We start from the raw sequence: 11,093 nt of genomic DNA on the forward strand, positions 1-11,093 counted from the left end.
AGGAAACCAGGTCAGTAACTTAGGCAACAATAATTCAACAAAAACCCAAATCAAAACCCACAGATCTGACAATTTGAGCCAATGAGACTTCTAAGATCACCCAGGTCAAGTTTGCTTTTCATCCTGAGAGTTAAAACTATACATTTAGTTTTTCTGCTCCTGACTTTAGGTTTTCTGGAATACGCAACCAGAAAACCTGATGTCTGACCAAACCTCAATTATGGAAAATTTGGTCCTATGATAATGGTGGTGATGATGTACTTCCTGTTTGTACCATTTGTAACACACTGCATGTATTCCAGGGATGGGCATTTTAGGTGATTTTTGAAGTCGATGACTAGTCAGGCCTTTGAAAAACAATCAATTAGTCATGACATCATCATGGCTTCATCAATAATGGAATAAAAAAAATACTTTATATTCAAAGGGAAATCTTAAAATGTGTATGAGATGTTATTTGCATATTGTGTGTCTTCCATAAACAAGTGTTTTTACATTGTTATATTTTTAACATTCTGTGGGCTCTACTGCTTTAAGAGCCTGCATTGCTACGTGATCTAAACAGCGCTCCCACAGCAGACAGGCTTAGCTCCCTTCGCTGTACCCAGCAGCAGCTAGCAGCAGCTAGCGTCAGGCTTAGCTCCCTTCATTTTACCCTGCAGTGGTGAAGCAGACACGGGACTCTGCTGGAACTATAAGAGCTGGGTGGTGTATATTGCTAAAGCTGGTAGCAAAGCATTCACCCCTAAACAGAAAGTTTCTCACAATGACTTTCTAGCACTGTGCACCTCTCATATCCAGCTTAACCATTCTTAAAGGGGCCACACTTTTCTTTTAGCACAGCACTGTAAACAACGCCATGTCTCTGCACAACTAAGACAACTCTTCCATAAAAAATGTCAACTTTTAAAAAACGCCATTGACTTTGTGGGGCGTTTCGACTAATCGATCAGTCGACTAGTCGTGCACATCCCTATTCTCATGTTTGTTTCCTCTGATCATGTACAGCACATCGGGTTACCTTATGGATGAAATGTTCACAATAAATAAATTTGCCTTGCCCTCCAAAAATTCACAGGTATCACAGGGTATATATACAGTATATGTATTAATATGCAAATTATTATCATTGTAATTCTATTTATTTATTATTTCATTTCATTGGTCAGCTGCTGAAAGTAAAGAATCATATACAGTAGATGCAAAAAGAAGTGAAGTGGTGCATGATATTCCAGCAGAGAGCATTTCCCATTTTAAAAACCTGACTGAGCAGCTAATTCCAATTACCCAACACTGTACAGTTAAAGCCAGTAAAGTCCATCAGTATCACCTGACTCAGTAAGGACTCTGGATAAATGCACCTTATACACCTGGGTACAATCAACCAATTAGATATTGTTCCATTTGACAGACTGCAAAAAAAAGGCAGTAATGATACAGTAGATGTAGCAACGCAAGCAACGGTAAGACTGAGAAGGAAGGAGAAGCTAAAAGAAAATACGAAATGTAAAGAAGAAAGACAAGGAGGTGTAGGAATTGGCTAATGAAATATAAAGTCTCTCTTGTGACCTCTCTTGCACATTTTTATAGGATTGAGATTTTGAGAAGGTCATTCCTGCAGGTTAACTTTATGCTGCTTTCTCCATTTTACACCAGCTTACATGTGTTCGGGTTGATTGTTTGGTTGGAATAGTCCCAGATTCAGCTGTCTCACTGATGATTTGACATTATGCTCCAGAATCCTGAAGAAGTCTTTTTTTTCATACGTCTGAGCTTGATGACCAAACACATAACAGCTGGGACAGTGTTCCTGTGGTTGAATGCTTCACATTTCCTGCAAAATAAACACCTTTTTCCCCTTTCTGTTTGCTCATACGGTCACCTGCTAACTTTGTTTATTAAAGTCCCAGCGTTCCAGCTGCTTTCAGTGAAATAGAACAGTCTCTTGGTTCCTGGATTGCTCCAAACCAGGGGTCAGAAACTTTTGTGACATGGATTACCAGTTTGAAATTTTCTTCTCAACGAGTGTGCCATTGTCAACTGTAACGCAAAGTTAAATTATGACACAAAATACAAAAATATTTCCAGCATACCTGGAATTTTATTCAGTCCATTTAGAGCACATCCAATCAAACTTTTAAAGATACTTTTTTATTATTCATTTAAAAACTGTTTTTATAAACATATTGCACTGAGAAGAGAGGCCAAAACTAAGACCACATTGTAAATGTACCATATCTGTATATCATAACAAAGCAGCCGTAACAAATTAACATCAAATTAACAGGTGTCTACCAGATAGTCAGTATGATCCCTGGTCCTGCTGTGTTTGGCTGAGCTCTGTGACCTGGGGCTAGTAGTTATTTACTTTGAGTTGTCAACATGCCTCAGAGTGCTCTGTTGTGAAGCGCTAGTGTAATGTCCAATGAGACAGCTGAATATCTCAGGTGCAGATGACCAGCAGGTGAGGATGCAGGCTCCATGATCTTGCACTGGTGTGGCTTCTGTTTTCTGAGCTCTGCAAACTGTGTCACCCACAGTGTTGAGTCCTTCAGCTCAATCAGCTGCGTTTCCATGTCCTCTGTATCCATCCAGTCAATTAGAATAGCATCCAAATCACGTCCATCAAAGCCGTCAGGCTTCATCAGGAAAGACAACACTGGTCCGTACCTTTGAAAATCCACAAATTGCGTTGTAAACTCTGCCTCCAGCTCACGTATGTACATGGTTATTTCAGTGTTGTTGATGTTGCAGTGGCAGGACAACTTTCTCAGGTGTCGGAAGCAGCGGAAAGTGGAGGTGGAGGTGTCAGCTGAGAATACTACCAACTTACCTACAAAAGCCATCCATGTCTCAGTAATGTCAAAATCAGTTTGTCCTGCTCCTTGCTGTCTGATATCAAGCTCATTCAGGTGTCCTGTAATGTCTGCAAGAAACATAAGCTTCACGATCCACTTCTCGTCCTCCAGTTCTGAATACTTTTGGCTCTTTTCAACCAGAAAAACCTTGATAGCATCAAAGCAGCTGACAAATCGCTCCAGAACTTTTCCGCAGGCCAACCATGTCACTGCTGAATGGAGAGGGAGATCTGTGTATGCCAGTCCAGATCCTCCAGCAGGGCCTGAAACTGATCGCTTCACTATGAAGTTAATATCTTTACCACCGTGGCCACAACTTCATTGAGATCCAAATTTGATATTTTTGCACAAAGATTTTCTTGGTGTTTTACGTAGCGAAGTTTCATGATGGGATGACCGACTATTTCTTCAATCAGTTTAACAGCTCCCTTTTGTCTCCCAACCATGGAGCGCCACACTGTAAACATTTCCCCCGATGTTAATCCCTTGTTCTTCAAAATGTTAATTAATGACTTGGCTATATCTTCACCTTTTATTGTGTCAGGCATTGGCATCAAGCAGCAAAGTTCCTGTCTGACAACATAATCACATTACCTTGCCATGACTGCCAAATGTGGGATGTGGTTCACGTCCACGCTTTCATCATATGCAATGCTAAATACCATAGCATCTTTTAATCCAGCTGTTAGCTAAACTCTGACATTTTCAGCCTTTTCATCAAAACGCAGCTGAACGCTTCTAGCTGACGTGGGATTGTCGTTTATTCCTGACTTTATCATTTTTTTATTAGGAAAGTTCTTAAAATGAGAATCTGAGCAACTGAGAAAAGCCTCCTTAACAATTTCGCCATTCGTACAGCTTTCCATGCAATGCAATGCAAAAGTCTTCTTTGTTTCAAAATGCTGCTTAACACTTAATGTTCAGCACACAACATTTTCACTGCATAAGTGCACTTCCAAAAATACAAAACTCTTGTGTCCATGGAGACAGGAATGCCCTAGTTTTGGCCTTTTTAGCAGCTGGCGTTGCTATTGTTGATGACATCTCTGGGAATGTAGGCAGGACCACGATTACAGAGCTGTGAAGACTGTCGGGAGTAGCTGTCATTCAAACCCAAGAAATCAGGCTACACATAAAGCGACAGCCATCATAACACTGAGAGGTGCCAGCGTGCCAGTGTTTGTGCCCTGGGGTGTCACCTGTGAGTGACAAAGGTTGCTGACCCCTGCTCCAAACCATCAAAGCCAACTTCCAACTATTCTTAAATTGTCTCCAAGAGATTTGGTTGTTTGATTTCAGACTACTCAAAACAAAGAGTTGTGCAAAGAAATGACTAAAAGCACAATATGTAAGAATAACTTAAATCATTCTGCCCTAAAGGATTTAACATGAAAAGAAACAGTGTAATGGAGATGGTAACAATAGTTAAATGATCAGAACTTGAAACAGTAATGACATTACAAACATTTACTTTTGGTATTACATACACAAACCAAGGTGTGGAGATGTTCAGGCAGGTTAGTCTCCACAAATGTTTAAAAGGATTCAGTATTGTCTCTTGAAACTTTGCTCTACCAAATTAGCCAGTTAAATGGGTAAATTTCTCATTTATAAGTGCCACCTTTGTTCAGTCTGTGGCTCTGGATGGTTTATTTAATCTCACATCTAAAGCAGCAAGTGCAGATTTTCTGTTCTGTTGTCAGAGTATAAAATACAGCAGTTAGGAACAAATGTTCACCCACGGAGAATATATAAAGGGAAAAGCTGTTTCAGAAGAGCTAAGCTTTTTTTTTTTTTTTTTTTTTTCGTCTCAGATGTCAGATTTGTTTTGTGTATCATTTAAAATAAATAAAAAAGATTAGCACGTTAGTAGATTTGCAGTATCTGCTTTAAGATAGACCACAATTAAAAAAGAAAAAAGAACGATGTAGGGAAAGCAAATTAAACAAATAAAGTGCGACCTAATCTTGATTTTAATCGCTAACTGATTTGACTGAACATAAACGGCGCGGAGCTGCTGAAGCGTCTGTAAACACTTCCAGCATCTCCGAGCCATAGAAATGTGAAGGTAACCCCCACTTCTGGCAAAATCGCGTCAGCAAAAATCACGTTACATAACAGTTTGTCTTCAAGTTGAATGTTTTCTGGTCAATCTGTGCGCCGCCGAGGCCGCGCACGGTCGCCGTTGCGCACATGACTGAGCAGGCCATCATGGACCGCACTGGCGGAATGTTTGCAGGTGTCATCGCGTGCGCTATTGGATTACTGTGGGAATTCCCTACGTCATTTTTCAGTTAAAGCATCTCTGTCACACGAACACTTACATGAAACCAAAACAAAAAAATCAATTATTATTCCCTCGAGTACAAAACCCTCCACACAAAAAGAGCAGGACCTACAGAGGACAGCTCTGCTGCGACTATTTAATGACAGATCCAACTGCTTCAGCATCATCATCATCACAGCCACCACTATCACTGCTGGGAGCATGAACACCTACAGTGACTCCATTCCCGACTGTAGCAGATCCTACCTTTGACGCAGCGGTGCGGGATGGAGGAAAACGGTGCTGCTGGCGAGACCCCGTCGCTGCTTTGTGCGCGGGGATTTCACGGTTTAGGTCGTTAGCCCTGCAGTCCAAATGAAGCGAGACGGGCGGGGTGCCGCGGTAGGGGCCCCCTCCCACCTCACACCGACTGAGGGGCAGCTTTGGGCGCGTGGTCACGTAACGGGACGGTATCACTGTGAAAAGCTGCGGTGCTGCAGAGGCACTTCGGTTCTCTTCGTCCAGAGGTTTGCACATAAACTCCGCGACCGCCTCCCCACACTCTTTCCGCACCGGTGGTTGCTGCTGCTGTGTGCCTCCAAAAGAGCAGCTCATACAGGCATCATACCCGAATTCTTCCCTTCTGCATTGCAATGCGCTGCAGTCCCGGCAGATGCACAAAATGTGGCTGAGCACACAACTGCTGTCAGTCCTCAAAGAAGGGAAAAACGGAGCCTAGCGGAGGATGGCGTAATGTTTTACTGCTTGCAGAGGTGTGTCTCCCTGCTGGAGACGCGGAGGGATTTATTTAAATAACTGTGGAGTCTGGGATGTAACACAACATACAGTTGTTTATACACTGCATATTAATATGGGAAAAACCAGAGGCGGCGACTCAACGCACGAAAAGAATGAAGGACTGAATGTCAACCTGTAGAACATAAACATCATCACACACATCCGTCCAATGAACGCCTTCACCCACTGACTGTGTTTATATCTGGATTATAAAATACTATAAGGCGGCCAGATTAATCTGACAAAGTATCTGAGTCCACTGCTTTGATGATAAGCAGATAACACTATATATATATAAAACAAAGATAGGGAAGGTAGTCCATACAGATGGGACTGCACTTCCAGATGGCAGAATAACAGATGTTGAGGAGAGCTACAAGTACCTCGGCATACCACAAGCAATTGGCAACTACGAAGAAGCCACAAAGAAAAGCTGCCACAGCCAAATATCTGCAACGAGTAAGGCAAGTCCTGAGAAGTCAGTTCAATGGCAAGAACAAGATCCAGCAATTAACAGCTATGTCCTGCCAGTGATCAGATACCCTGCTGGGATAATAAGCTGACGTATATATATATATATATATATATATATATATATATATATATATAAGGTTGCAATAGGAAACACCTCCCAAGGTGGTGGAGAATGAGAGGGCTAAGATCCTGTGGGACTTCCAGATACAGACCAACAAAATTATCTTGGCCAACCAACCGGACATTGTGATCATGGATAAGCAGCAAAGGAAAGCTGTAGTGATGGATGTAGCCATCCCCAACGATGGAAATATCAGGACAAAGGAACACGAGAAACTGGAGAAATATCAAGGACTCAAGGAAAAACTGGAGAAAGCCTGGAAGATAGTACCAGTGGTCATCGTGCCCCCCACACTGGAGAAGTGGCTCCAACTGATACCTTGGGAAACATCAGACATCTCTATTCAGACAAGTGCAGTCCTAGGAACAGCTAAGATACTGCGTAGGACCCTCAAGCTCTCAGGACTCTAATAGAGGACCTGAGCTTGAGATGAACATCCACCCAGCCTACCCAGGGGAGATGGGAGGGTGGGTGAGGGAAGAGTTTATTTATATAATGAAACTCAAAACAAAAAAGAAAACTGCTTGCAGTAAATTCTCCAATAAATGATTGGAGAATTATATATATATATATATATATATATATATATTTTTTTTTTTTTTTTTTTTTTTTCATTCATTCTCTGTACCGCTTAGTCCATTACAGGTCGCAGGGCGGCTGGAGCCTATCCTAGCATTTTATCAGGTGAGAGGCAGGTACACCCTGAACAGGTCACCAGTCCATCGCAGGGCCAACAAGAGACAAACAACCATTCACACACCACACACACACTCAAGCTCTTTTAACCCAGAGTGTTCAAACAGCTATGCAAACTAGCTTCAAGTGTCTGCTGATAAATGGCATGGCGACACAAACAGAAAATGCATGGCTTGATCTCAAACACAGAGTGAAACTATTGACTCCATAGTCAGGGTCAGTTGACACATTATGAAATATGGACCTAGAAAATAACTTAAGATACTAAAAGCTCTTTGTTCAAAACCTTTAAACAAAAATGATCTGGTTCCACAGAACATAGGAATTAAAGACACACTACATAACTTTATGGAGCTTTTTTCTGCTGGGTCTCCCTTTTCATCGACAACAACCATATCAAGGCCCCCCACTGATCCCACTACCACATGGACCTCGATACAGAAGAAATTTATGAAGAAATGTGCCACAAAATAGTATTTTGTTTTCTGATTGCTACTTCGTTAACTATAGTTAAAACCAGGTCATGGCAGAATGATCAGTTCCTCTACTTTAGTGTGAGGCGTTTTAATCCAGGAAACCCAGCAAACTACTTCAGGTGAGTTGAGCCTTCGATGAGATGGATGCTGCTTTATACGACAGGTGAGCAGTTTATTTCTAAAGCAATCAGCAGGCTTTTCTTTGGGTTCAAGATTCAAGATCTTTATTGTCATTATGCAAGCATAGTGACATTTTGTGGAGTCATTCTGCTGAAGCATGCATAAATAAGAAGATAGAAATGTAAGAGGCATGTATAAATAAGTAAAAATGAAGATATAAAATACAGAAATGATATAAGAACATCTCTATGTTTACAGAAAATGAGAAAGAATTCACAGCAGACAGTAATATTTACAGGGTGGATAAAGTGCATCCTAGTGCAAGGATGGAGGTGTGTGTGTGTGTGTGTGTGTGTGTCTGAGAAGCTGTGAATCTTCAATGTCTGTGGAGGTTTGGGGGCGTGTGTCTGAGTATTGTTGGGGGGGGGTGGGGATGTAAGTGTTGAACTACAGGGGGGGTATCGCTTTCACAGCTCTGGGGAAGAAGCTGCCTGAGTCTTTTTGTGGTGGTTTTAAGGTTCCTGTACTGCTTTCCTGATGGAAGTAAAACAAACAGTGCATTGTCTGGAAGGGTGGGGTCGGCTGCAGGATGAGTAGTAGACGCCCAAGTGGTGTCTGACTTCAAACTTTCGGATGATAATATTTAGGACATACAACACACTGTTGTCTGTCTTCATATAGACCATTACCATTACCTGGTCAAGCACAGGGGGAGATATGCTTCATCATATTTTCTTGTCTCTTTTTTTGGGGTAACTGAAATCTCTGTTATCATTGTTTGCCCACTGGTACTTTTACAGATTTGTCAAACTGGTTTTTATTTAGCCTTGCTGTGCCCCCGTCATGTCGTCACCCCGTCATGCCCTCCAGCTTGGGAACGACCTATATAACCATATGTTGTAGATGGTTCTCAGTCTTCATCTGAGCCCAAGAGATTCACTGATGATGGTTGTTTTCACACAGCAGGAAAATATCACCCACCACTGATTAAAATGAAGAATTGCTGACTATTTTGTACAGCCTTATCAGAAGTCTTGCAGGTAAACTTTACTAGCATGACTTTAAGCATGGGTAGCCAGTGGAGCTTGGTGAGTAGAGAGATATGGCCTTTTTGGTTGACTGGACACCTCATGCTGTGGCTCAGGATGAAGAGCAGTCTGCCAACCTGAAAGTTGGTGGATTGATTGCTGTGTCCTTGGGCAAGAAACTGAACCCCATGTTGCCTCTATCAGAGTATGAATGTGTGTGATGGAGCAAAGCAATTAGTATGCAACAGTAGAAGTGCTGTATGAGTGTGCGTGATTGGGTGAATGTGACATGTAGTGTAAAAGCACTTTGAGTGGTCAACATGACAAGAAAAGTGCTATATAAGTACAGTCCTTTACTCATGCGAACCGAGGTCCAGCTGAGTCAAACATTTTAAACATTAGACAATTTCATAATTAACTGTACAGCCAAAGTCTTGTTACAGAGGCTGAAAGCTTTTGGTATGAATGAGGTCCTGCACCTTTCAGGCTTGCAGCGTAGCTACTTGAAGAAGCCTCTGACTGAACACCATTGTTTCCTTGCTGTGTTTTGTAGGTGTGAAGAATTGTTCATTATGTTCAGTAGCTTGTGCAGCATTCTTCTTTTCATTTCAATCCACAATTCTTTGTACAATACCAATTCACAAAAAGTACTTTTACCAACAAAGTCCAATTCAGTCTAATTATGATCCATTTATACCAATTCATTATTTCATTTTTATTTATACTATTTTTATCCAGATAAGTTGGTTGAGAACCAATTCTCATTTGCAACCACAATGACCAGTAAAGTCTGATCTGAAAGGTAGAGAGGGTGTCTGCTTCCTGAAGCCAAACTGGGAGCTGGTTCCACAGAAAGAGGTCTGATAACTGAATGTTCTGCTTCCTCTTTTACGTTTAAGACCTCTAGGAATCACCAGTAAACCTGCAGTGGAGTGCTCTGTTGGGAATATGGGAACTAGTAGAGCTTTAAGGGGATGAGGAAATTGTTCATACGCTTGCTTGTTTGTTCAATAATTCGGTAAAAGCAAAAATAGCCCAAACTATTGCAGAATAAAGATATATGAAATCTGAAATCTCTATACATGCTGTACTGCTCCATTCCTTACCTACTGTGTGGAGGTTTGGAGAGGCACATATAAAACTTTTACTAATCCAGTTTACAGGCTGTAGAAGAAAACTAGAAGAATTGTTAATGGATCAGATTATTATGAACCAACAGAATATTTGTTAAACTTGATGCTTTGAAAAGTTATGATCTAGCTGAGCTCAGGACAGCACTGAAAGCACAAAACCTCCTTCCAAGTTGTATGCAGATGTTTAAAATCAGAGAATGAATCTAAACACTTGCGGTAACGGCATGTTTGCGAAGGCAAAGGCCGGGATGGACATAAGAAAGATGAAGATCTGTTACGGGGTAAACCTGTGAAATGAACAATTTGAGATTGTGTTCATTATTCAAACTGAAACAAATGTTCAAAAAGCTGGAGGTAAACAAACAGTGTGGTATGATTACTGTTGTTTTGTCTCAGTAAACATTTATTTCTTCTTTGTTTTTGCTGAAAATTGATCAGAGAATTTTTGCCATTGGAATATTTGTATGTAAAGATGTGTGTGTGTGTGATAAACTATGGCTTCACCAAACACTTTTTGGTCAATAATTTGTCTCTTCAAATCTAAATGATTTTTTTTACCTGGCTTTCATTGTTGTTGTTTTGGATGAAATTTGAAATGACCAAAATAAAGTAAAATAAAGACATGAAAATAATAAAACCCATTCAAATTTTTAGAATTTTATTATAAACATTAAGGCAAAAAATAAAAACAGTGCAGCGACAATTATAATCTTCACTTTATTGCAATAACAATGGTGCCAAAAAGTCTCATTTACAGTGACATTGGATTAAAATGTCAGAAATTTAACAAAGCATAAACCTGAGTGTGAAACACTTTTCCACATCACAACGTTGCTTAAAGCACACACACACAAAACACCCCAGATGTAGAAAAAGACTGAACCTGGAAATGCTTCAGACCAAAGCAGACAACGATGCAGCAGTGCACCCTGTGGTGTAGCGCTCAATGCCTGATAGGAACCTCCCCACAAATATAAAAATATATTAAAGACAAAGCAAAATCCACTTGGTACTTGTCTACTCTGAGAAGTGCTTTGCTCAAACACAACGTCCCAGTGGAGCGGCCGTTATAAAATATGACGGGCGGCTGCATCATGTTAGCTCATGCTGGAGTCAGTGTTCA

General features: G+C 40.9%; 1 protein-coding gene across 2 annotated transcripts in view; it reads right to left on the reverse strand.

The window, feature by feature from the left end:
• Positions 1 to 5,896, reverse strand: part of hecw2a (HECT, C2 and WW domain containing E3 ubiquitin protein ligase 2a) — a 59,846-nt gene extending 53,950 nt beyond the window's left edge. For both annotated transcript variants that reach the window (XM_042001375.1, XM_042001374.1), the window contains exon 1: positions 5,392 to 5,896. The gene's annotated coding sequence lies outside the window, so the exon portion shown is untranslated. The remainder of the gene's footprint in view (positions 1 to 5,391) is intronic.
• Between the last annotated feature and the right edge of the window lie 5,197 nt (positions 5,897 to 11,093).

The sequence above is a fragment of the Melanotaenia boesemani genome, chromosome 12, assembly GCF_017639745.1.
Source record: "Melanotaenia boesemani isolate fMelBoe1 chromosome 12, fMelBoe1.pri, whole genome shotgun sequence".
Lineage (NCBI taxonomy): Eukaryota > Metazoa > Chordata > Actinopteri > Atheriniformes > Melanotaeniidae > Melanotaenia > Melanotaenia boesemani.